This window comes from Equus quagga, chromosome 2 (assembly GCF_021613505.1).
Source record: "Equus quagga isolate Etosha38 chromosome 2, UCLA_HA_Equagga_1.0, whole genome shotgun sequence".
Lineage (NCBI taxonomy): Eukaryota > Metazoa > Chordata > Mammalia > Perissodactyla > Equidae > Equus > Equus quagga.
The window spans coordinates 151,053,339-151,080,813 of record NC_060268.1 but is presented as its reverse complement, the minus strand read 5'-3'; the positions used below and the strand labels follow the sequence as shown (position 1 = coordinate 151,080,813).

At 35.5% G+C, this 27,475-nt stretch overlaps 1 pseudogene; it reads right to left on the bottom strand.

Annotated features, from left to right (window-relative positions):
* Window positions 1-9,719: 9,719 nt before the first annotated feature.
* Window positions 9,720-27,475, bottom strand: part of LOC124235237 (SWI/SNF-related matrix-associated actin-dependent regulator of chromatin subfamily B member 1-like) — a 39,736-nt pseudogene continuing 21,980 nt past the window's right edge.

Here is a 27,475-nt window from a genome sequence, read left to right as displayed (position 1 = left end):
TGCCTACTGCCTCCCAGGTGGGTCAAGCACCCCAACCTTCAGATTAATGGCTGTGTGGATCTCTCAAATGCCCATTGTGCTATGTGAATGTCCTCTGTTGGTTTATGAATGTCTTTTTTGTTGTATCTTAGGAGAGAGTGACTAAGGGAAGAGGTCACTCCACTATGATGCTGACGTCACTCTGGAATAAGCAACATTTTGATAAGATAAATGATATTTGAGTTGCCTCACATAGGGCAGAGAGAAAGGAAAGTAGAGAAGGAGGGACTTTTTTGTGTGTGAGGAAGATTGGCCTTGAGCTAACATCTGTTGCTGATCTTCCTCTTTTTGCTCGAGGAAGATTGTTACTGAGCTAACATCTGTGCCAATTTTCCTCCGTTTTATGTGGGATGATGACACAGCGTGGCTTGATGAGTGATGCTAGGTCCATTCCCAGGATCTGAACCCATAAACCCTGGGCCTCCAAAATGGAGTGCATGAACTTAACCACTATGCCCCTGGACCGGTCCCAGGAAGGACATTTTTAAGGAGGTAATGGACCACAGGAGTAAGACATTTGCTCTAGACCAAGGAGGAAGAACTTTCTGTCAACTAAATATAGGGTAAGGGAAATATTGGGAATATGGTAGGGTATTTAATGTACAGTAAATCTGGAAAACCCTGCAGTCATCTGCAACTCCCTCTCATCTAGAGGCATCATTCGTCTACTTCCTACTTCATCACCTTCCCAGGAATGCCTTCTCTGATCTCTCCCATCACATTTCCCCATTCCTTCAATATCCAGTGAGTATCCAACCTCCATTAAAAAGAGTTTCCTGAGTTTCACTGAACAGATTTATTTGCTATTTTCTATACTCTGCTACTACTCTCCACACTCAGATCCTCAGCTGTCACATGGGTATTATAACTCAGACTATGATGTTCAAATGAACCAGTGAATGAGAAAGACATATAAATACTAATACAAATCTCTTGGTTATTTTTTTGTCTGTATGGTTATGTCTCTGTCATTTAGGGTGTGTGTGTATGTGTGTAACAGAGAGAGAGAGAGGGAGAGAGATGGAAGGGTAGTAGGCAAGGAAAGAGATTCCAGGACTCAACTGGGAGGAATCATGGAAATATTAAGACTAAGGTTGATGAAGACAATATATTGGCTTGCTGTCTTATGTGTCAATAAAATTTCCCCTTCCAAGCATCTACCTTCTGTAATTCCTCATTTTGGAGAATTTTACTTGGTATTCTTGTCCTTGGTTGAAATGATTTTTAGGAGTAGAGAGAGAAGGAAGCAAATTCCAAAACTTTTCTGTCATAACCCTGTGGATTTGCAGGATGGGGAAGAGGAGAATTGAGGACTGAGTTCAAGAGGTAATCTAGGAAATGGAGGGGGAGTTAAAAATAAAAAAAGATAATTTTTCGGTAAATTTTCTCATCTCTTTAACAATGCTTGTCTCACGTAATTGTTTGAACCATTTTAGGGATTATCACATTTTTTAAAATGAGATAAATTTATGTGGGTTTGTCAAGTGAGGTTTGAACTGACAAAAACTCAAGACACACGTATTTTTACCCTATTTGGAGGAGTTATTGGGGCTGGTAGGAGGAGGAAAGTAGGTAGCATGTAGGGTTTCAACTTCTTGAGCTATTTTCTGATCCAAGTTTATACCCCTGTAGTCATCCTTGAAGCACTGAAAGGGCTAATATGTAGACAGGAGATGTAAGTGAGCTTAGTTCTCAGGACTGCTGTTGTGTACACTAGAGTTCTAGGAGGCTGCCTGGGCTACGAATAAAGCCCACCAGCCTGATTCAATATTTTTTTCCCTAATTCTTTTCCTTGAAAGTAGAATATGCATTTACTACAGATTAACACTTTTTAAAAACCACTGATAATATTATCGCACACAGATAATAATAGTTAACCTTTTGATATAGCTTCTTTGTTTTCTTTACTATCATGAAAACAAAACTGATTAATGCAGTTAGTTTTGTGTAAATTTCCTTTTTCACTTAATATTGTATGAACAGGACTCTCTCTTTTCTTGACATCACTTGAGGTTGATTCTCTGTAACAGTTTCCTTGAGAAGAGAGGCTGTCTTCCTTTCATGGACGCCCTGCTGCCTGGGGTCATAGTAAACCAGGGCAAAACGGATATAAATGATAGTACTTCTGAAAATTGCTATTTCAGAAACAGCATAAAAATATTAAACATTGTGGAGAGGACTCTAGCGACCTACAACTTTTTACTTTGGAAAATTTAAGCCTAAAGAAGAGTTGAAAGAATATCATGACCATCATATATCCCCCACCTAGATTAAACGGTTAATATTTTCAGTTGATCAGAGTCAACACTTGTTAATATTTTCTCACATATGCTTTAATTATCTCACATAATACATTATCTCTCATAATACACATATGTATATAGATAAATGTAAATATTCAAGTCTGTGTAAATTTGTACATTGTATAGTTACATATTACATAATTTTATATCTAATGATTTTACTGAATCATTTGAATTTAAACATTTGAAAAAATGACACTTCACCCACAGAGACTTCAGCATGAATCATCTGAGAATGAGGACCTTTCCCTAGTACTGTATCATCATAAAAATTAATTATTTCCTAATGTTACCTCTTACTCAGTCTTTATTCAAATTTCCTCAAATGTCCCAACAATATCAAAGAATGCCTTGAGCTCTATTTTTACTATAATCAGTTAAAGGGGGATGATATTCCCACAGATGATTTCTGTCTTATTGTATTTTTGAATAGTTCTCAGGAAACAATTTGTCAACAGATAGATTAGGTCATTACATCTCTATGGGGAAGGTAGCGTGCATGGACAGATGCAATGATTTAGCAGGCATCCTTTTGTCTGGCCATTTCTATAGCACCTGATCATCTAATATTTTGCCTCTGCCTCAATCCTGGTAGAAGCTCCTAGGCCAAGGCTGAGGTCAAATAATGAGTTTGGAAACCTGGATTTTCTTGGGAATGTACCACTCAGGGATGACATCTTCCCCCTTAGAATAGAACTATAATTTGATGCGTACAAACCTGGCATTTGCATAATGTCCTTCAATTTGTGTTTAACATTTTAGATTCAGGTTATGCATATTTTGGAAGAAAAATTTAAAAAAATTATTGTATACCATTCTGGTTGTCACTGCTGTCAAATAATTCTGTAATATCAGTTTTCTTCTTTGACCAAAGAGCTTTTTAGAGGCTATGCTATTTATTTATTTATCGGTATTTTTTATTGAGGTAACATTGGTATACAACACTATATAAATTTCAGGTGTAGATCATCATATTTTGACTTCTGCACATACTACATTGTGTTCACCACCAAATGTTAGTTTCCACCTGTCAATGTACAAACTTCCCCCTTTACCCTTTTTTCCCTCCCCCACCCTCCTTCCCCTCTGGTAACAACCAATGTATCCTCTGTAGCTCTGTGTGTGGTTTTTAAAAATCTTCTATGTATGAGTATTTGTCTTTTGCCATCTGACTTACTTTGCTTAACATAATTCCTCAAGGTCCATCCATGTTGTTGCAAATGGCAAGATTTCATCTTTTTTATGGCTGAATAGCATTTCATTGTATATATACACCACATTGTCTTTATCTATTCATCTGTCAATGAGCACTTGTGTTGTTTCCAAATCTTGGCTATTGTAAATAATATTGCAATGAACATAGGCATACATATCTCTTTTTAAATTAGTGGTTTTGTGTTCTTTGGATAGAAGTGGCAAAGCTCGATTATACAGTAGTTCTATTTTTAATTTTGGGGGCAATGTCCATACTGTTTTCCATAGTGGCTGCACCAATTTAAATTACCACTAGTAGTGTATGAGTGTTCCCTTTTCTCCACATCCTCTCCAACACTTTTTATGTCTTGTCTTTTAAATACATTTAACATTTAGACATAAGGTGATATCTCATTGTACTTTTGATTTGCATTTCTATTAATAATTAGTGATGTTGAACATCTTTTCCTGTGCTTGTTGGCTATCTGTATAGCTTCTTTGGAAAAATGTCTATTGAGATCCTCTGTCCATTTTCCAGTTGGGTTGTTTGGGCTTTTTTTGGTTGAATTGTGTGATTTATTTGTATATTTTGTATATTAATCCTTTATTGGATAGATGATTTGCAAATATCTTCTCTTAATCTGTAGGTTGTCTTTTCATTTTGTTAATGGTTTCCTTTTCTGGGAAGAGCTTTTTAGTTTGATGTAGTCACATTTGTTCATTTATTTTTTGTCTCCCTTGCCAGATGAGACATTTCCAAAAAGATATTGCTAAGACTGATGTCAAAGATCATACTACCTATGTTTTCTTCTAGGAGCTTTATAGGTTCAGGTCTCATATTCAAGTCCTTAACAAAATTTGAGTTAATTTTTGTGTATGGTGTAAGATAGTGGTCTAGTTTCATTCTTTTGCATGTGGCTTTCAAGTTTTCCAAACACCATTTATTGAAGAAATTTTCCTTTCTCCATTGTATGTTCTTGGCTTGTTTGTTGAAAATTAACCATCTATAAATGTGTGGGTTCATTTGTGGGCTCTCAATTCTATTCCACTGTGTGTCTGCTTTTCTTCTAGTACCATGCTGTTTTGATTACTACAGATTTGTACTATTCTTTGAAATCAGGGAGTGTGATATCTTGAGCTTTGTTCTTTTCTTTCACAATTGCTTTGGCTCTTCAGGGTCCTTTGCTGTTCCATATAAATTTTAGGATTCTCTGTTCTATTTCCATAAAAAATGGAATTGGGACTTTGACACGGATTACATTCAATCTGTAGATTGTGTTAGGAAATATGGACATTTTATCTATGTTAATTCTTTCAATTTATGAGCATGGAATATCTTTCCTTTTCTTTGTGTCCTCTTTGATTTCTTTCAATAATGTCTTATTGTTTTCAGTGTATAGATCTTTCACTTCCTTGGTTAAGTTTATTCCCAGATATTTTATCCTTTTTATTGCGTTTGTAAGTGGGATTTTATTCCTGATATCTCTTTCTTCCAGTTTGGTGTTAGTGTATAGAAACACAACTGATTTTTGCATGTTGATTTTGTATACTGCAACTTTACTCTATTTGTTTATTATTTCTAAGAGCTTTATGGTAGAATTTTTAGGGTTTTCTATATCTAAAATTGTGCCATCTGCAAATAGCAGCAGTTTTATTTCTTCCTTTTCAATTTCAATGCTTTTTTCCCCCTTTTTCTTGCCAAATTGTTCTGACTAGGACTTGTGGTACTATGTTGAATAAAAGTGGCATAAGTGGACCCTTGTCTTATTCCCGATCTTAGAAGAATAGTTTTTAGTGTCATACTGTTGAGCATGATGTGGAATAAGGGTGATGAGAGTCAAAATCCCTGTCTTCTTCCTGTTCTTAAGGGGATAGCTTTCATTTTCTCACTATTGAGTATGATGTTAACTGTGGGTTTGTCATATATGGTCTTTATTCTGTCGAGGTATTTTCCTTCTGTGCCCATTTTATCTTGAGTTATTATGATAAATGGATGATAAATCTTGTTGAATGCTTTCTCTGCATCTATTGAGATGATCGCGTGATTTTTATCTTCATTTTGTTAGTGTAGTGTAGCACATTGATAGATTTGTGAATGTTGAATCATCCTTGCATCTCTGGAATAAATCCCACTTGATCATGGTGTATGATCCTTTTAAAGTATGTTGTACTCAATTTGGTAGTAGATTGTTATGGATTTTTGCATCTGTGTTTAATGAATGATATTGATATGTCATTTTCTTTTATTTTGTTCTCTTTGGTTTTGGTATCAGGGTAATTTTGGGCTAGTGATATGAATTATAAAGTGTCTATACCTCTTCAATTTTTTGGAAGAGTTTGAAGAGGATGAATATTAAATCTTCTTTGACTCATTGATATAATTCACCAGAGAAGCTGTCTGGCCCTGGACTTTTGTTTTTTTGGGAGAGTTTTGATTACCGTTTCACTGTCATTACTAGTGATTGATCTATTCCAATTCTCTGTTTCTTCTTGATTCAGTTTGGGAAGGTTGTCTGATTCTAAGAGTTTATCCATTTCTTCTAGGTTATCCAGTTTGTTGGCATATGGCTTTTCATAGTATTCTCTTATAATCCTTTGTATTTCTGTGGTAATCATTGTAATGTCTCCTATTTAATTTCTGATTTTATTTATTTCAGGCCTCTCTCTTCGTTTCTTAGTGACTCTAGCTAAAGGTTTGTCAAGTTTGTTTATCTTTTCAAAAATCCAGCTCTCAGTTTCATTGATCTTTTCTATTATCTTTTTAGTCTCTATTTCTTTTATTTCTGCTCTGATTTTTATTATTTCCTTCCTTCTGCTTAACTTTAGGTTTTACTTGATATTTTTCTTAATTTATTGAGGTGTAAAGTTAGGTTGTTTATTTGATATCTTTCTATTTTTTAATGTAGCTATTTATTGCTCTAAAAGTTCCTCTTAGTACTGTTTTAACTGTATCCCATAGTTTATGGTATGATTTTTTCCCCACTTTCATTTCTTTCAAGGATTTGAGACTCTATAAATATCCTGTACCACATGAAATTTTCTCTCCATTTTAGGATTTATTAAAGATAATTGTCTAAATTGATTATTACTCTTATGGTGGCAAAATGGTAATTTCCTAACATTATCATTTCTTCTACATATATTACTTCACATTCTAAGATAAAGAAGGGGCTTGTGGTGTTGTCTTCATTCATCTTTTTAGTATTTCGTAATTTCCCTGTGATTTCTTCTTTGACTCATTTATTGTTAAGAGTGTGTCGTTTAATTTCCACATAATTATGTATCTTCTAGTTTTTCTTGTATTATTCATTACATTGTGGTTAAAGAAGATACTTTGTATGATTTCATTCATTTCAATTTATTGAGACTTGCTTTATTTCCTAACATATTGTCTATCCTGGAAAATGTCCCATGTGCACTTGAGAAGAATGTATATTTTGTTGGGTGGAATGTTCTGTATATGTCTATTAGGTCTATTTGGTTTACAGCATTGTTCATAATTCTCTATGTCCTTATTTATCTGTCTACATGTTCTATTCATTATTGAAAGTGGTGTATTGAAGCCTCCAACTATTCTTGTAGGGCTGTCTATTTCTCCCTTCAATTATGTCAGTGTTTGCTACATGTATTCTGGAGCTTGGTTGTTTGTTTCATATGTGTTTATAATTGGCCTATCTTCTTGATTAATTGAATACTTCATCAATATATAATGTCCTTCTTTATCTCTCCTAACAGTTTTTGACTTAGACTATTTTATCGGATATCAGTAAGGTCATCCCAGCTCTATTTTTGTTACTATTTGCATGGAATATATCTTTTCATCCTTTCCGTTTCAATCTTTCTGAGTCTTTGGACCTAAAGTGAGCATCTTGTAGACAGGATTTTGTAGGATTATGTTTTAAAAAATTTATCCATTTCTCCAATCTCTGCTTTTCACTCGGAAGTTTAACCATTTATATTTAAAGTAATTACAGATAATTAAGGTCTTACTTCTGCCATTTTACTATTTGGTTTCTGTATGTTTTATTAGTTTTCCCCCTCATTTGCTTCATAACTGCTTTCTTTTGTGTTTAAGTGATTCTTTTGCAGGAAATATTTTAATTCCTTTCTCATTTTCTTTTGTATATATATTTCGCTATGTACTTTGTGTTTACCATGGACATTACATTTAGCATCACAAATCTATAACAATCTAGTTGGAATTGATACCAATGTAGTTTCAATAACTGTTCTCCTTTACAACTCCATCCTCCACCTTATACTGTTATTGTCAAAAGTTATGTCTTTATACATTTTATGCCCAGGAAAATAGATATATAATTATGTTTATACATTTATCTTTTACATTTTGTATAAAATAAAAAGTATACTTACATGCTAAAAATACAATAATATTGCTTTTAATAATTTACTCATGTATTTTCCATTATTTGAGATCTTAATTTCTTCATATGGCTTTGAGTTAATGTCTAATGTCTTTTTATTTCAACTTGGAGGATTCCTTTTAGCATTTTCTTAGGGCAATTCCAGTAGTAATGAGCTTATTAACTTTTGTTTATCTGGGAATGTGTTAAATTCTCTATAATTTTTGAAGAACAGGTTTGTCAAATATAAAATTCTTTATTGACAAGTATTTTTTTTTCTTTCAGCATTTTAAGTATGTGCTCACATGGTTTTCTTTCCTCTGTGGTTTCTGAAGAGAAATTGCATGTTGATCTTGTCCGTGACAATCACTTCTCTCTTGCTGTTTACATGATTTTCTGTTCATCTTTGTCTTTTAACAGTTTGATTATAATGTGGATTAGTGCAGATCTCCTTGAGTTTATCCCACTTAGACTTTGTTGAGCTTCTTGGTTTTGTATTCATGTATTTCATCTAATTACAGAAGATTCTGCTCATTATCTCTTCTGCCTATGTCTCTGTTTTCACTGATTGAGACTCCCATAACGTGTATGTAGGTATGCTTGATAGTATTCCATAGGGCTATTAGACTCTTCATTGTTCTTCATTCTTTTTTTTCTGTTTCTCAGACTCAACGATTTTAATTGTTCTATCTTACATTCATTTTTCCTTTCTTCTTCCCAGTAAAATCTGTTGTTAAACCCCTTATTAAATTTTCACTTCAATGATTGCACTTTTCATCTTCAGAATTTCTGTGTAGTAGCTTTCTATAATTTCTCTTTATTGATGGTCTCCTTTTGTTCATATATAGTTTCCTGATTTACTTTAGTTCTTTGCCCCTGTTATCCTTTAGCTCTTTGAGCACATATAAGTCAGTTGTTTTAAAGTCCTTGTCTTGGGGCCAGGTCTGTGGCCGAGTGGTTAAGTTCCCATGCTCCACTTTGGCAGCCCAGGGTTTCATTGGTTTGGATCCTGGGTGCAGACATGGCACCACTCATTAGGCCATGCTGAGGCAGCATCTCACATGCCACAACTAGAAGCACCCATGACTAAAAAATACAACTATGTATTGGGGGATTTGGGGAGAAAAATCAGGGAAAAAAAGTCTTTGTCTTGTATGTCTGGTGTCTGGACTTCCTCAGGGAAAGTTTCTATCAACTTACTTTCTTCATCTCAGTGGGCCATATTTTGCTCTTTCTTCTTTTTCAGTATGCCTTCTGATTTTTTCTTGAAAACTGAACATTTGATATTATAATGTGGTCACTCTGGAAATCATATTTTCCTTCTTCCCCAGTGTTTGTTGTTTTAAAATCTAATACATAGCCTTATTTAAATTTTCCTGACTCTCATAAAATATTCCTTAAAGGTTTTTTTAATTCTAACTCAGTGTCCAACCAAGGAACAAATATTAAATTTGTTTATCTTTTCACTTTAATATCTTGTAATCAGGAACAGTTCCCTTTCTTTTGTTATTTGTTTTCTTTAAGTACATTGCCATTTGAAGATTTCACCCAGTTTTCAAGTATACTGTTGATTTTATTGAATGGATCATAATTCCTTTAGTGTAAATGCAATTATTGTTATGTAGAAGAAATACTTTGTTCTTTGAAAAGACATACTTAAATATTTAGATGTTAAACGTAATAGACACATAGATTCATAAATATAAAAATTATATATATACACCCTTCATATTTATTTTATGTAACCATATTTATGTTGTTACAATTTGTTTATACATTTTAAAATCCAGAGTAGGGAAAATTCCATCTTCTAAGTTTATCACATATTATTTATTGTCCTACTCAACTGGTCCACCAGGGAAATATTTCCCACCAGGATTTTCAGCTTGATGATGATGAACTGGTTTGACTGGTCCTCCAGGATGCTGTCTGTGGGTTGGACTGGATCTGCTGGCTGAGAAAAATGTGAATGGGTTCAAATCAAGGTGGTCACAGAGAATTTCTGAAAACATCTCAGGAGTCATAAGCTCCTCATTCATGTTTCAGGTAAAGGTGTCTTGCAACTTCAGCCTATCCATCTCCATATCCTGCTGGAAGGGGACCATCACCTCAGCCTGGACACATTTTCATGGATCACAGGTAGGACATTATCATTGAAGCAGAGAGGCAAAGTTCTCTTCTTACCCCAGCCCATGTGGTTCCTGTTGATGGTCTTGGAGCAGGGCACAGCATTCAGACAGTGAGTGCTGTTGGGCAGGGTGGGTACCTACTGGCTGTTCCTCTTGGTCTTCTGTAACCTGAGTTAGGTGGGGAGTTCTGTGCTGATGGACACATACCTTGTACTCTCATCTTTGCTGTCCAGAATCTCTTCCACCCCTGAGGCTTTTAACAGAGTTACGCTGGTGGCCAGGATCATGCATCCATGATTGTGTGACAACACAACTATTTGCTTCCACATTAGCTAGATGCCTCCAGAATGAGGGATATATTTTGTACAGAGAATTTCAGAAAATACCTTTGAGATCTTTCTGACTTTTTGAAATTAGAGAAACAAATGGTGTAGATGGATTTTCTTTTTCTTTTTGGAGAGGGATAGATAAGTAATAGTTGGAATAGCCTTTGTTAAATAAAAAATATATTTAAAATGGCCATATTTATATATTATGTACAAGAAACACATAAATTTACCTTTTCCCTGATATCAATATGGAAGTCAGAAATGACTACTCCCAATTTTTGTTCAACACAGTGCTGTGGGCATCCTCAGATATTACAGAGGGTCCTTGGTTCTGACAAGGTAAATAAAGCTAGAATGAGAAATTACTAGATCTCACTGGAGAAAGTAAAGAGAAAACAATTTTTTTTGTGTGCTATGCTGCCTTTATGACGGCTTATAGTTTTGTTGATCTTGGTTTAATGCTCTCTGCCTCATGGTAACTGCTGGCACTGATCACCTCATTTTTTTGCCTGATAGCTCTATCTGGCCTCTCCTTATGTCTTTTGTTCAAGGATAATGTCCATTTTTTTCCTTCTTCCAGACTTTAGAAACACATAACAGTTGTATATGTGGTAAGAAGTGATGTAAAAGCATTTACAAGAATAATTGGCAGAGACTATGTTTTCCCACCTTAGGTTCCTGATTTAATAGGTCAAAGTTTTGTCCAGAAAGGGCATTCCAAACAGAAGGACATTTAAGGTGACTTTGGGCACAAGTTACTTATTATCTTCCTTCTCTGCTTTGCCATACCATCAGCTACAACACTTATTCTTTATGTCATGTGCACCTCAAACGTATAGACTTGGTTTCCTCACTTTCTTGACATATCCGTGTGTTTCACATACAAACTTTTGAATCAGGTTTTTCAACTATCAGCTCATGTCATACTCTCTCTGCATGGTCCTACCAAAACTATTCATTCAGAATCCTTTTTTTTTTGCCATTTGCAACAAAGTCTGAAATTGTCAAGTCTCAGCTTCCAGAAGTCTTGGTTCCACTGACAGGTCATATAAATGATGACCACTTAGTGGGAACTATGACTTACAAAGTCTAGATTGTATGTAGGTAGGAAGGCAATTTTTTAAATAAATTGAAAATTAAGCTGTGAAAAGCACTAAAACTTTTGTCTATTTCTTAATTTTAAAATATGTTAATATGCTTTAAACTCTAGTTGTAGAGCATTATCATTTTTCTGTTTGAAAATATCCAATGCCTCCCTTAAACTGTTGTGTAATATACTTTCAGTATTAATGGAGAATTGTCATATATGTAAACTGAATGACAGTCATTTCTCTTTTTTTAAATCTAAAATAATTATACTGATATGAAGCATAAAATTTTTTCAAATATGAAAGTAATCACTTAGCAAACATGCTTGGTAATTTGGTGTCTGTTAAGGAAGGAGAGTCGTGGACAAAAGTGGGGGAAAATATATTTCCTCTTTTTTTTTTTACCTAAATGACAAGCGCTATTTTGGATATTGCTGATATTAGCACATATACATCTGCCTTATTTGTGTTGCATTATATGAATGTGTCAATACATTACTGATGTACATTTAGGTAGTTTGCAACATTTCTTTATTAAGAGTGATAAAAAAAATTGGACATGTCTTCATTTGCACATGGAGTAGGTACCAAGACTTTGACCTCTTGTATTATAAGAAGTTTCATTTTGTATTTTTATAAATGTTGTCGAATTGTCCTATAAAATAGATTTATTTTATAATCCTGCCAGCAGTATGTGAAAGTACTTATTTCCACGTATCCTCACAACACAATGTTTTCTCCTTTTTTGTCTTCATCAACCTAAAGGGTGAAAATGTCATCTCATAGTTTTAGCTTGCATTTTGCATTTGTTGCCTGGTTTAATTCTTGCCACATCCTACAGAGATAAATAAGATAGGTATTATCAACAATTTAGAAATAAGAAAACTTAGGCTCAAAGGGATAATAAATTTACCCCAAATAATAGCTTAGACTAGCAGAGCTAGTGTTCATTCTGAGGTCCTCTGGATTTTTATATCAAGTAACTTACATTTCTGAAAACCTACTGGAGTTTTCCACTTTCAGGACACATTTGGCAGAAGGTGATACCTGATTCACTTACAAAAGCCAAAGAGGAAACATTCCTCTCTGCACAAGTGACACTCCTTCCACCCCTCTTCCCTAAGCATGCAACTGTGATTCTGATCAAGCATTTTCCTGGCTGCGAAATAACCTGAAAATCTGAAAAGGCATATAATCTGGGCACTTGAAATGCAAATAACCATTGTGCAACTCACAGAAAGTCTTCCTTCCCCAATGTTGTTTTTATCAATCATTTCAAAATGGTCTGTAGGGGAACAATTTTACCCTTTTCCTATTTTTCTGCTTTGGCTTATAAAACATGAATATTTGTCTTCACAAAAGTGTAAGAAATCAATCCCTTATCTGAAGCCCCTGGAACCCAATTTTTTAACTTTTAAAAAAGGTGTTTTTATGTATATACCATGGATTTTATGATCCTCCAGATGGATTGTGGGATGGTACCACATAATCAAATACATAGATATTTCTTTTGCAAAGTACATGATTAGTCACACAAAGTGGGATAAATAAAGGAATATAAATAACACTTCTTCAGTACAAGTGAAGATCTGGCCACCAAATGAATTGCACCAAATATATACATGTATATTAGTGGCTTTAAGATGTAGTAAATGAAATTTGAAATTTTTTCCCGAACTGATGTGAATGGTAAAATCAGCCAGCCAGTGTTGCATATTTGGTTACTGGCTTGTCCCATGTAGAAGAGAATGAATGGGTCATTCCTCAAGCTCTGGCATCTCTAGGCTCAAACAGTACTGCTGGGCAGAGGAGTGAACGGGTGTGAGCTCAGAAGATGCAATGCTCCTTTCAAGCAGGTCCACAAAACCGATGTGGCAGATGGAAGAGATGGGCAATCCCTATCTGATTCCTCAGTCTAGTTGCCATTTAGTTAATTATATGGGAGAAACAAGTGTCATAATTCTTCCCCTCAGACTCAAACATGAAAAAGAAAACTCTTTGCCTAGTTGTGTTTTCTGTTGAAAAAAGAGTGGACTTGGAGTCCTAACCCTTTTACTGTATCTCTAATTGAGGCAAGGACCATTACTTATTAGTAAGTTCTCAATTGTCTCTTCCCTAGAAGATGCAGCAGCACTTGCAACCATAACAAACTCACAACCATTTTCCCCCCTAAATAGAATTTTGAGTTATCTTATTTTTTGTTATAATAATATGTGCTGGCTTAAACATAATTGAATAGCTTGCAGCATACTAACTAGAAATTCTCAATAAACATAATGATCATGCATTAGAGGGATTAGAAACCTTCTGGGACAAAAATCTGTGGTAAACTATAACTCAATATGAAGCTTTATATATATCCTTCAAGCTGCCACATGTATGATTTTTGCTCTTCTCTCATCTTGTGTTGGTAGAGGTTGGCACTATACTGTGAAATCAGGAACTTCAAGAGTGCTGAGGTCACTGTATGAGAAACAAACCTCACATTCAGGATGAGGTAGTTTTTGAATTTAATGTCATGGGTCACTGCAAGGGGCATGCTTGTGGAGATGATGTCAATGTGTCTCTGGAAGTTGTGTACCACAGCATCCATGCATGCTGTGAAGCTCCTGTCCTGCATGCAGGGGCTCTGGTGTCTGCCAACCACACAGTCAATCTCCTCCTGCACTTTAGTTGATAAGACACAAGTAAGACTGATGGAAAAGAAACAAAATGGCCGACTTACCACAGCAATTCAGGGTTGCATTAAGCACTATGAAGGTGTCCCAACATCATTATAAGCATAACTTATATGCCAAGAAGTAGACCTAGACTTAGAGAATTGCTATAATAAAGATACATATAACTCTCCTACAAACTAAGCATTAGATATATTTGTACATACTTATATATTAGCACATATGATAAGTAATACATATAGAAATGATGAAATGTTTGAAAATATGGTCAGTATATAATTAAGTCAAGAAATCACTGCCTTGCAGAAAGGAAAACAGGAATCAAAATTTTTATATTAAAATAATATATAGTGTTTTAAAAACTAAATTTTACCAATAGTTGTATATCTATGTATGTTTGTGTATGTGTGTAAGTGTGTGCAGTGTGCAATGGTACCCTCTTCCTCCCCACTTCACAAAGAGAGCCACTTTGACCCATTTTAGCAGATTCTTCTGAAATTTATGTTCATGCTTTAAAATAATTATTATATTTCTATTTATTGATTTATCCATAGTTAGACAATATCCAATGACTTTCTGATGGGATATGAGGACTTACTTGTCCATCTCCACCCATCCAAAATACACACAGACATTCCCTCAAACCAAGAAATACACACAACACACACACACATACTTCCCCTTACTCAATTTTCCCCCATATATTTACATCACAATATTTGGTAATATCAATAATAAATGTTTACAATACTATGACTACATAAATGTTGTCCATTGGTGAGATAACTTGATTATGTTTCTTTTTTTACATATTTGGAGTTGAAAGCCTATTTCACTCCTATTTTCTAGATGCAGATTTGTGATAATTCCTAAATGCTCAGGTAGATGTGTCAAACTCCTAGTAATAATTTTCCAAATGCTTAAACTTCACATTACCAACCACTTCTCTCTTGCTCTTGGTGTCTCCCCTCAGACCTGCTTTATTCACCTAGTCCACTTTGAAATGGACATTTTCTAGGCCTGGTGCTCAGCACCCTTCCTGGCACTCCCATTCTCCTTCATGAGGTCTCCTGATTCCTGGAGCCCATGAGTTCCTCTGACTTGGTTTCAGTCATTCACATAGTTTGTCTTGTTCTTTTGTTCGGTTCATATTCCTCTGTCTCCTCATTTTGCCTAACTCTCTGTGTTTGTTTCTATATATTAGCTAAATCAACTACCTCTCCCAGTCTTGAAGGAGTGGTCTTACACAGGAGATTTCCTGTGGGATCTTGAAGTTCAGTCATCCCTGGACACCTGAGCCAAACACTCAAGAAGCATCCCCTATGTGGCCTGCATGAGCCCCGCTTTTGCAGCCAGGCTGTAACTGTGGAATGTTGGTAGGCGAGGCTGGCTTTCAGCCTGCTGCAGGGTGGAGTCAGGACCACTGTGGTGCATTGGTAGGCGATGCAGTCCCCTGGCCCAACTTCTGGTTGCATCCACACCTGGTGCAGCACATGGTGAGTGGGGCTGGCCTCAAGCCTACTCCTAGGTGCATCTATGACTGCTTTGGCACGTTGGTTAATGGGGGCAAGTCCATGGCTGTCTGCTAGGTGTGTCTGCGACTGCTGTTACACATTGGTGGGCAGGACTGCTCCATTGCCTGTGTGAGAGGCATGTCTGTGACTGCTGCAGTGATTTGGTGGGTGGGCTTTTCACTGTGGTGCACCCACTGGCACAAGAAGATTAGAGGGAGAATTCCAAAATAGCACCCACCAGTGTGGTATTAGCAACGTAGAGTGAGATGATAAAAATGGCTCCCGTTAGTGTCTCAGCCCCCATGGGGAGTCTCAATTGATTCATGCATCTCTAGCCAATGTTTTAAAGGCAGTAAATGAGTCTCCTTTGCCTGTGTTCTATGCGTTTTTCAAACTTGTGTTTTTGAGCTGGTTTCCAGGTTGAGTGAATGTGCACGCAAGCACTTTAAGAGCAGGTTTCCCATTCCTTATAGTTTAATAATTTTCCTGGACATAATCCCCATTAATTTTCAAAGCCCAGTGTTTGAGGGACTTGTCTCTCTTGTGCACGATCTAAATGTTGTGGTGACCTTGCTCTTTGGGGAAGTGTTTCATAATTTGAGATCTCTCCCAATTGTGGATTGCTGTGGCTGTGGTGTGGTTTTTCTTTGGTGAGCCCTTGATTCTGCCTTTTTTACTTGTCTTGATGCTGCCCTTTTATCACTTGTTGTGGAGGCTCTGTTCATCCAGTCTTCAGATTCCTTTCAGGGGGAATTATTCCAAATGTAGATGTAGATTTGGTGTCTTCAGGAGGAGGTGAGTCCAGGACCTTCTTACATCACCGTCTTCAACATCTGCCCATATACACATTCAATTTAAAGTGGATTGTAGGCCTAAATGACACAGCTAAAACTATATCACTGTTAGAACAAAACATAGGAATAAATCTTTGTGACCTTGTATTAGGTAATTTTTCTTCAGTGTGACACCAAAAGCACAAGCAACCAAGGAGGAAAAAAAAAAACCAGATACTGTGGGCTTCATAAAATTTTAAAAAGCTCAAATGACAACATCAAGAAGTAAAAAGATAACCCACAGAATGAGATAAAATATTGGCAAAATATCTGATAAGGGATTTCTATCTAGAATACATAAGTACCCTTACAACTCAAAAATAAATAAAAACAAATAACCTGAGAATAAATGAACCAAGTAACTTGAGAATAAATGGGCAAATAATCTGAAGAGAAATGACTCCAAAGGATATATACAAATGGTCAATGAAAACATGTTCAACATCATTAACCATCAAGAAAATGCAAATCAAAACTAAAATGAAAGACAATTTCACACCCATTAGGATTGCTATAATCAAAACTACAGCTAATAACAAGTGTTGATGTGGATATGGAGGAATTGAAAATCTCCTACATTACTAGTCGGAATATGAAATGGTACATCTGCTTTTCTGCCTGTGTTTTCTTTTGAGTTTTATAGTTTTAGCTCTTCCATTTAGATTTTTGATCCAGCCAAACTTACTCTAAAGGTTAAACATAGAGTTACAATATGATCAGCATTTCCACTCCTACATATATATCCAAGAGAAATAAAAATACATGTTCACAAAAAAACCTGTACAGTAGTGTTTATAGAAGCATTATTCATAAAAGCCAAAAAATGGAAAAGCTGAAATGTCTATCAACTGATGAATGAATAAATAAAATGTAGTCCACCCTTATAATGGAATATTATTCATCCATAAAAGGATGAAGTACTGATACCTGCTACAATGATAATAAACCTTGAACACTTATAAGTGAAAGCAATTCTTTCAGTTACGCTAAGTGAAAAAAGCCACTCGCGAAAGTCCACATATTGTAAATTTGTCTGATATAAAATATGCAGAATAGGCAGATCTACAGAGACAGAAAACAGATCAGTGGATGCCTAGGACTGGGATGTTTGGGGAAAAATTGGAGATGACTCCTAAAGAGTATGAGGTTTCTTTGTAGAGTGACGAAAAGGTTCCCAAACTGATTGTGATGATAGTTTCAGAACTCTGAAAATACTATAATACATTGAATTGTGCACTTTAAGTGGGCAAGTGCTTTGATATGTGAATAACATATCAATAAGTCTGTCACAAAAATAAATTAATCAGGACCTTAAACACATTCTGAGGCCAGAGAAACAACATTGTTTTTAAATATAGTATTCAGGAAATAACCACTTGAAATAGAAGTACTAGAGATCTTAGAGCTCACCCTGACCTGAGATTAATGAAGAGGCTTCATGGCATCAAGGAAACCCCCATAACTGATGAACTCACATAGGTGCATTCCTCTGGAAAAGTGTCCACATATTTAATCAGATTCTCAAGTTAACAGGACCCCAAAAAGAACGAGTCACTGCTCTAACAGAAGAGAAGGCAGAGAGTAAAAGTAATTTGCTTTTTCCCTCTTCCAGTTTCTTCAAATTATTTTATCTTCTCACTTTATTGCATCTAGAACACATAATATGAAGGTCCAGCTCAAATTATATGGATAATTCTTTGAATATCACCCCCTTCAGCATCTTTGACTCACTTCACATCTTGCCTTAGTAACTGATTTTTCATATCTTCTCAGTTCTACAAGGTGGTTGAATAAAGTAATGGTGAGCTCAGGGGGAACAATTTTCTTCTCTAAAGTTAGCTTTTTTCAAGTTATTCTGGAGTCTACCTCACCTCACAGCCTTGAGAACCTTGTATCAACACAAGTGTCTTCATGGTATCTATTACCTTTTTTACTCAGTTTTTCAACTTGCCTCTTCCTCTATTTAAATTCACCATTCAAATCTTTCCCACCTTAGTTGAACTTCCCATATGAGACATTGGGTCTCATCCCTGAAATTTCCTACACAGTTTGTCTCCAATCCTTCCCTCTCTACTAAAACCACTGTCTATAGAACTCCTCTGACACAAAGTCTAATCAAATCCAAGGCCTTTCCCAGGACAGCATTCTTTATTTCCAAATTTTATCTGTTTCATTTCTTCTAAAATGCTGCTTCTACTTTGACTTCTGTGGCACAGCCAAATTTATTTCTTTTCTTAGACCTCTGAGAATATGATAAGATAGACAATGTTGATTTTATTTGAGACTCCTCTCCACTTCTATGGTCCAGGGTGCCACGAAGCCTTAAGTTTAAAGAAATGAAAAATCTCCATACTAGTCCTTGAACTCCATTCTCATCATATAGATACCTCTGCAGGACATGCAGGATAATTTTTCCTAATAATTATCTGAATTCCATTCTTGTTTTGGCTCATATTTCTCCTGATCAAATCAAAATTTTCCATATCAGCATTCATGCTTACAGATTACTTGAGAAACACCAACTTCTGACACCTTATCTGTCCAAATTCATTTTCTGCTACACTCAGTTGAGGCTTCCCTCTTTTATCTACCTAATCTTTTTGCCAACACACACCTCTGAACTTCTGCATTCACCTCTCAGCCCACCTGAAATTCCCTACCTTGTCTCTCACTGAAAACATTTCAAGATCTCCTCAAACCTAACATTCAGGAAGCCCACCTTGGTCAAACCTTTCCTTCTCATTCATCCATATACTGAGGACAAATAATCATTTCCGTCTTCATTTTATGGCTCAATATTTTGTTTTGTAACATTTTTGTAATTGTATCCATTTCATCTGAGTTGTACATCCTGTCCTTCTTCAAGTATATTATTAGGACCTAAAAACAGGGTCCATGTATTCTAGTCATTTAACAATTCAATTTTAAATTTTCCTGATGCTTGGTAAAGATCCATCCTTACAATAAGTGCTTAAAGTGCTTGTCAAGCATTTCTTGCCTGACCATTTAAACATCCCTAGTAACTACAGCATTAATCAATGAACCACAAATGGCACAAGCAATCAAATAATTGAGCTGTTGCTAACATTTTTTTAAAAGATGGTTTAATTTTTTGCATTAATTTCAAGGAATGTTGCCTTCTAAGTGAAGCATACTTCTTTTTTTTTTTTTTGAGGAAGATTAACCCTGAGCTAACATCTGCCGCCAACTCTCCTCTTTTTGCTGAGGAAGACTGGTCCTGAGCTAACATCCGTGCCCATCTTCCTCTACTTTATATGTGGGATGCCTACATGGCTTGCCAAGTGGTGCCATGTCCGCACCCGGGATCAGAACCAGTGAACCCTGGGCCACAGAAGTGGAATGTGTGAACTTAACTGCTGTGCCACTGGGCCAGCCCCTGTTGTTAACATTTTATTTGTTCCATTTTGATCAGGAAATGATCAATGAAGTCCCAAGGATTGTTAATGTCTAGAGGTCCTTTTTTAGAGACTATTTTTCCAAAAGATATCTTTTTATATAAGCAAAATTTTAAATAGTTTCTTATGACTCCCTGGTAAATAATCCCTGACAGCAGGGAAAGTATTGTAGACCTGAAAGCGAAAAATAAATAAATAAATAAATAACACTTAATAAAGACAATGTATTTCATATGCAGAGTCCTGGGTAGAAATGTTTACTATAAAAATGAATGAAATGTGGTGTCTACCTTAAAGGGAGCATTTTCACTGCACATATATAGTAATTCTCTTTGCTTACAAAGATTTCAGGAAGAGAAGTATGACCAGAGGATGAAGATGATAATTATTTCCTAAACTCATACATTATTTTCAAAAATAAAAAAGGTGTTTATATCAAATCTCTCATTTTTTACATCAAGTCTTCCCTATAACCTGGAAATACACGGTGGCATGAATTGCTATGATTCACATTTTGTAGGTGAGGGTGGAGGTTAAGGGAGTTTGAGTAACTTGATAAAGAGCATAAGCTAGGCTCTGCTATTTCTCACTTGCATCAAGCAGCCTCACAGACAGAATCAGTACTTTAGAATGGAGAGAGTCTTTAAAATGCCATTAAATACAATTGAGCATTTTATGCATAAAATAACTGTGCACAAGAGCAGTTAAATGACCTCTCTAAGATCACACAATTATTTTTTAGACAGAACACAGGTCATGTCAGCTTAGCATAGGGTGAAATTCTGTTTGTTTAGGGTTCATACACCATAAAACCCAATCATTTTGTCATTCCTAACCCAGTTGTCTTGTCAATGAGGATCCCAAAATCATGCTGTGGCAGGTGTCCCACATATAAAGTAGAAGAAGGTGGGCATGAATGTTAACTCAAGGCCAATCTTCCTCAGCAAAAAGGGGAGGACTGGCGGTGGATGTTAACTCAGGACTAATCTTCCTCAAAAAAAGAAAAGTAAGCCAGATTTAAAATAAAATTTCCTTAATTAAAAAAATAAAAAAAGACACTGAAAACAAGCCAATTTAGTTATTAAGGAATAATTGAATGGTAAACATTTTATATAATGGTATTATTTGACTACTAGTAATTACCAGAGCAGATATTACGTGAAATAAATTGGAAATTTCCAATACTCTTATTGAGTATATTAAAAACATTTAGTCTCTTACTTCATTACATTTGGTTTCCTTAACAGAACTTTATAAAACATAGATATGTTTTGTATGGCAGAAGAAGTCTGAATAAAGCATATAAAATTATTAAATATATATATATTCAAACAGATGTCTAACAGGCACATACAAAGATGTTTGACATCACTAATTATTAGGGAAATAAAAATCACAACTACAATGAGATATCACCTCATACTCATCAGAATGGCTATAATTAACAAGACAAGAAAGAGTGTGTTGGAGAGGATGTGGAGAAAAGGGAACCATCGATACACTGCTTGTGGCAATTCAAACTGGTGCAACCACTATGGAAAACGGTATGGAGATTTCTCGAAAAGTTAAAAATATAAATACCATATGGTCCAGCCATCCCAGTACTGGATATTTATCCAACGAACATGAAATAAAATTCAAAGAGATTTATGCATCCCTGTGTTCATTGTAGCGTTATTCACAAGCAAATCAAGTGCCCATCGACGGGTGAATGGATAAAGAAGATATGGTATATATAAATATTGGAATACTACAGAGCCACAAAAAAGACAAAATTGTACCATTTGCAACAACATGGATGGACCTTGAGTGTATCATGCTAAGAAAAGTCCGACAGAGAAAAAGAAATACCGTATGATTTCACTTATATGTGGGAGATAAACAAAAACACATATTTAGGAGAATAGATTGTTGCTTGTCAGAGGAGAAGTGGCTGGGGGGAGGGCAAAAGGGGTAAAGGGGCACATATGTATGATGATGGATAACAACTAAATGATTGCGGTGAGCATGTTGCAGTCTATACAGAAACTGAAATTTACACAATGCTATAATTCAGTAATACCTTAATAAAGTAATTAAAAAATAATAAGGTAGATATGTTTGTCTAAAATGAAAGTAAAATAAAAAATTTTTATTTCAAACTAAATCTCAGGTAAGACAAATAAAAAAGTTTAAATTGATAAATGATGTCCTTTTATTTCTTTATTTCATATATAGAAAACAAAAATAATTTTCTACTTTAGGAAGTAGAGTCCACCATCTCCAATTAGCCCCCAAATTTATCTGGGCAAAACCACCCTCTTCTGGACTTCTAGGATATTATTCTGCGTAGCCATCAACAGTACAGTGAATATTAATAAATTTTAAAATTTGACCATCATTTTGTCAATTCTATCATTTTATAGATAAAGAAATTAAAGTAGAGAAAAGGTTTTCTTTCTGGTGGGGAACTTTAAAATGAAATTGCAATAAAATGATCAATAAACTTTATATGTAAAATGCTCCCAAATTCATACCTGTAGATTTAAAGGTAACTTGAATCACAAATGACGTGAAGAAGTAATTGGGCATTGAATAATAGGAAATCTGCTGATTTATCTGCTTCTATGCCAGGTTCCTTCACTCAGTCCAGTATTCTAAACTTTCATAAAAAAAGTTTTGTTTTTGCTAAGGACGTGGAGAGGAATTTGCAACACCTAGAGGATGTGTGTGTGTGTGTGTGTTTGTGTGTGTGTGAGAGAGAGATTCACAGGTAAAATCTGATTTGTAGTCCTTTTTTTCCACTGGAAGATAAATTTTAAAAGAGGGCAATTTGGAATCCAAGCATAAAATCAGAGTAATTGTGAAAAGCACTTCATAGGTTACAAGAGGTGGTAGTGGGAGGTAAATAATTACTGTTTATTTCTAATCCAAAGTCTAATAAAGAAGGGGAAAAAATAAGCAAAATTGAAAGCAGAGCCAATTATAGTTAGGGAGAGGGATTAATAATAGTTAAACTCCAGTTAAATAAATCATTTACTACTTGATATTTTGCAGAATTATTCTCTAGCATGTCTATTCATGATATATGTAACTCAATATAGCAAGTAGTGGGTATCATGAAATAATTCATGCTGGTAGTTTTTAAATCATGCTTTGTTTACATGAAAATTATAATGAATGAGAACTGCACAGAAATAATCCAAAGCAATTAAAATCATATATTAAATTATAAACCATATATAACATTGTCACTGGTGAGAACTGTAGGCAAGGACATTGGAAAAAACCATCAGACTTGTCAGTGAAGATGACCGTACAAATATAGTCCAATTAGGTGAGAGAACATCAGTTGGTTCAGCAACATAAGGCTGTGAAAGATTATTCACACTTGACACATGTTCTCTGGTGAGAACACAGATTACATATAATCCTCACACAACACTATTTTCCCTGTTTCACAAATGAAGAAACTGAAGTCAGAGAATTATAAATCTTTTGCAGTGTACCACGATTAACAAATAGAAGCTCCAAATTTGAATTTATGTCTTGTTGACACCTGATGACTGAGCAATTTATCAGTCCCCAATGCCTCCCACCTTTGGAACAATGCAAGGTTGTTAGCTTGAGGATTACCTGTGGAACTCTTCTCATGGGAATTCTGATTTAGTATGCCTGTAATGAACACTAGAAATCTATATTTTTGAAAATGAACCCAGATGATCTAACACCTACCCCAGTTTGAAACCACTGGTATTACTAACACAGAAGGAGAGGAAGCATCACAGAGGCAATGCATGAACATATAGCATATCATGGAAGAACAATTTCTTCTATCCTGCAGCATTGATAGGGTACAGACAACAGCTTTGTGAAAATCCGAAAGGACTGTGTTGCCATCAAATTCATTCTGAATGATTCATTACTTCACTCAATTTTTCTGATTCTGAGCCCATAGCTATTTCTTGACATTAGACATGACTTTCTTCTTCAGAGAAGCTTAATTTTCATGGCTAATCTGAACAAAACCCACAGCTCATAAAGAAGGTAACTCCTTGAATAAAATCTCTAATCCTTTTTACCTCCACCCAAAAAATCACAGCAAATGACTATGAAACAAGGGCAGCAGCACTCCAGACATTTTCCACTTTATTATTTTGATCCTATCTTATGACGACTTAAATGTTTCTCCTTTTCCAAAATGCATTACTTCATTCCACAATCTGACAATGACAAACTAAAAATAAGGAATGGAAAAAATGGAATGCACAGTGAGTATTTTCCGTGCAATTATCTATTTAATCATTTGCCATCAGGAATATATTTTATTTAAAGGTGAAGATTAAGAGGCCAGTCTGGTTGCATAGTTGATAAGTTTACATGCTCCACTTTGGTGGCCTATCATTTGTGGGTTTGGATCCCAAGAGTGGACCTATACACCACTCATCAAGCCATGCTGTGGTGGCATCCCACATAATAAAATGGAGGAAGATTGACACAGATGTTAGATCAGGGACAATCTTCCTCAAGCAAAAAGAGGAAGATTGGCAACAGGTGTTAGCTCAGGGCCACTCTTCCTCACCAAAAAGAAAAAAAAAGATTAATTTACTTACCTTTGCAAGCCACAGAAGGATCATAAAACCTACTTATATTGGTTAAAGATTTGCTGCTGTCCTTAACGTCTAACTTCAGGATATTTCCAATAATAGGGAGAGGAGTGGGGCCAGGTGGGAGCTTCTCTGTCCCGGAGCTCTAGTTTGAGAGTGAAGGGAAAAGCAAACGAGAGAGACAGAGCAGCAGGACCATAACCACATCCATTGTCTCTTCTTAGTCAGACAACTGTGAGCATGAAATATAAAGTTTTATAGCACTTCCTCCTAATTCAATATGTGCCTCTTTGATGTATAAAGTGACAAATCAATCAGCTAAATCAACTCATATCCGTTCTGACTGGATGTTTGCCCCACTGATAAACATAAAAATAAGGTGTTCTTTGGTCTTGCTCTTCTTCTTTCCAATCTCTTATCCTTGAGATTCTGGTTTAGTTTGTCTGGGATAGGACCAGGAAGTGGTAATCAAAAAACAAACAAACAAAAATCCTCAGGTGGTTTCAAGTGCAGCCAAGATAAAGAACCACTGCAGTAAATGATTGGTCCTTAATATTGTACAATACTCTAGATTCTCAGATTGATGACCAGTTGAGAATTTACTACATTAGGGGAAATCAGTGCCCTCTATTTCTTGTATATAAAAGATGTGTATCTTGTAATGTTTTATCAAACACTAATATACTTTCTCCTTTAAAATGGAAACCTTTTAAATATTTTAATGTACTGTACAAAGATTATAGTCACCTAAACATAAAATAGCTAGCATAACTCACATCTTGAATAACCATATATATATATATATATATATGATATATATATCAAGTAAATAGCTGAGTAAATATACACACCTTTTACCATTAAACCTCCTAAAAATCACAGGAAAATAGAGTTTATTATCTTTTATTTTTAAAATAGGTAAAGGGAGACTCTGAGATCTCACAGGTCATAGGTGGTAGGACTGAGATTAGAACTGAGACTTTCTGATGTCCATTGTGGTGCTCTACGGCTTATACCAAAGCTGCCTCAAGAAAAGTTGTATAGAAACAAAGCAAAACCTCCAAAATATTAGTTACTCTGAATGTATACCCCATTGACCCTGTTCACAAAATAACAGGTTTCACATTAAATACATGTCCCTTATTTGACTCCAAGGATAAAAGGACCATAGATTCTATCACTGCAGCAGTGAAACTTGCTCAGCATAACTGAGGGGAGAGTCAATCTCAGAGAATTTAGTCGGGGAGGGCTTGAGAAACTGTGGCTTCCCCTGCCTCCCAGTCACCTCCAGACACAGCTGCCTCTGTGCTTTTTTGACCTGTGCTTGTCCGAAATAATGAAATGAAGTACAGTATGCAGATGGAGAGTGTAGACAGAACAACAGGTGTAGATTCAGCGGAGGATGGGAGGCAGGGACTTCATTAAACAGACCCACAGTACAGAACCACCACAACATGTAGATCTGACAGGAGATGACATTTAGTGTTCATGAGGATCTAAATATTACTGTAATGGTATACATTAGTGGATAACTAATGGCGATGCTTGTATAAAGGCATTCTAAACTCTTTTAGGAAGGGAAACAATAAGATTTTTCAAGACCTCAGTTACAAAATGTTTTAGTTCTCATGTTTACAGAGAGACTGACAAGTAGAGAATTTTCACACCCATCATAACTCTTTTGGTTCTCTAAATTAACTTTACTTAAGGTAAAATTATTCCCATTTTAATGATGAGGAAGCTGGCCTTGGAGTTTCAGCACCGTGGTTAAGGACACACAGACTGCAGGTGATAGAGCTCAGGCCCCATATCCCCTGAGTCCCGCATGCTATCTCCAAGCAAAACATTGAGTTCAAGCAAGTTCCCCACATTTCCTGAGTGTGCGTTATGACTCAGCATTCTGTGATTCACTCTAAAAACTCATGTTAAAAATAAATAATAATTTAGTTAATAATTACAGCAACTGTTGATGAAAATGGCATTCAGAAAAGTTTACTATTGTAACCTTTAAACCCTGAATGAGTCCAGGTCTTGGTGAATGTTTTATCTAGGAAAAAGAGAAGCAGTAATTTGCTGCTTGACTCACAAAGGTCTAAACTCTAAGAGATATTCACTAGCTTATTTTAGATAAATTACTCTTTAGAGTAATTGTTTTATTCCAAGAGAGACAAATATGCCTGCTCTGCTCCTCCTTCTCTCTGCTGGGGGTCCTACCTGGCCTTACTTACTAGAAGAAAAGAGTCATAGATAAGTTGGAGATAGAAGATATCTCTGAGGTCAGCTAGTGTGATCTTTATTTTTAGGAACGAGCAATTCGTAACTCAGTGAAGTGAAGTGTCACCAATGCATCCGTTCACGATCTTGTCTTAAAATCCAGTTTTCCCTACTCCCAGTTCAGTAACTTCTCACACTGAAGAGATTTTCCATTGCTGACCAAATGGATGAAGAGGAGAGTATCAGTGTGAAGCCTTCTACAGTCACAGAGTAACGCAAACTTCAGCTGGGCTTGAGTTGTGGGTTAGACTGTTATTTTTTTAAATTAATAGACTTTATTCTTTAGAGCAATTTTACGTTCACTCAACTAATTTGGTTAAAACCAAGGAGTGTGAAGCTGGATTGTATAGTAAATCTATGTTTAGTTTTTCTAAGAAACTGCCAAAATGTTTTTCAAATTGGCTGTACCCATTCCCACCAGTAATTTATGAGACTCCGTTTTATTCCACATGTTGTCAACATTTGTCACTGTCAATGTTTTAAATTTTAGCTGTTCTAGAGTTGTGTATCTATATCTCATTGTTGATTAAATTTGCAATTCTTATTGATGTATGACATTGAATATCTTTTCATGTGAATATTTGCCATCTGTATATCTTCCTTGGTAAGGTGTCTGTCAGAATTTTTCCCCACTTTTAGTTGGGTTGTTCATTTTCTTATTGTTGAGGTTTAAGCTTTTTGTATATTTTGGATAAAAATTCTTATCTGATATGTCTTTTGCAGATATT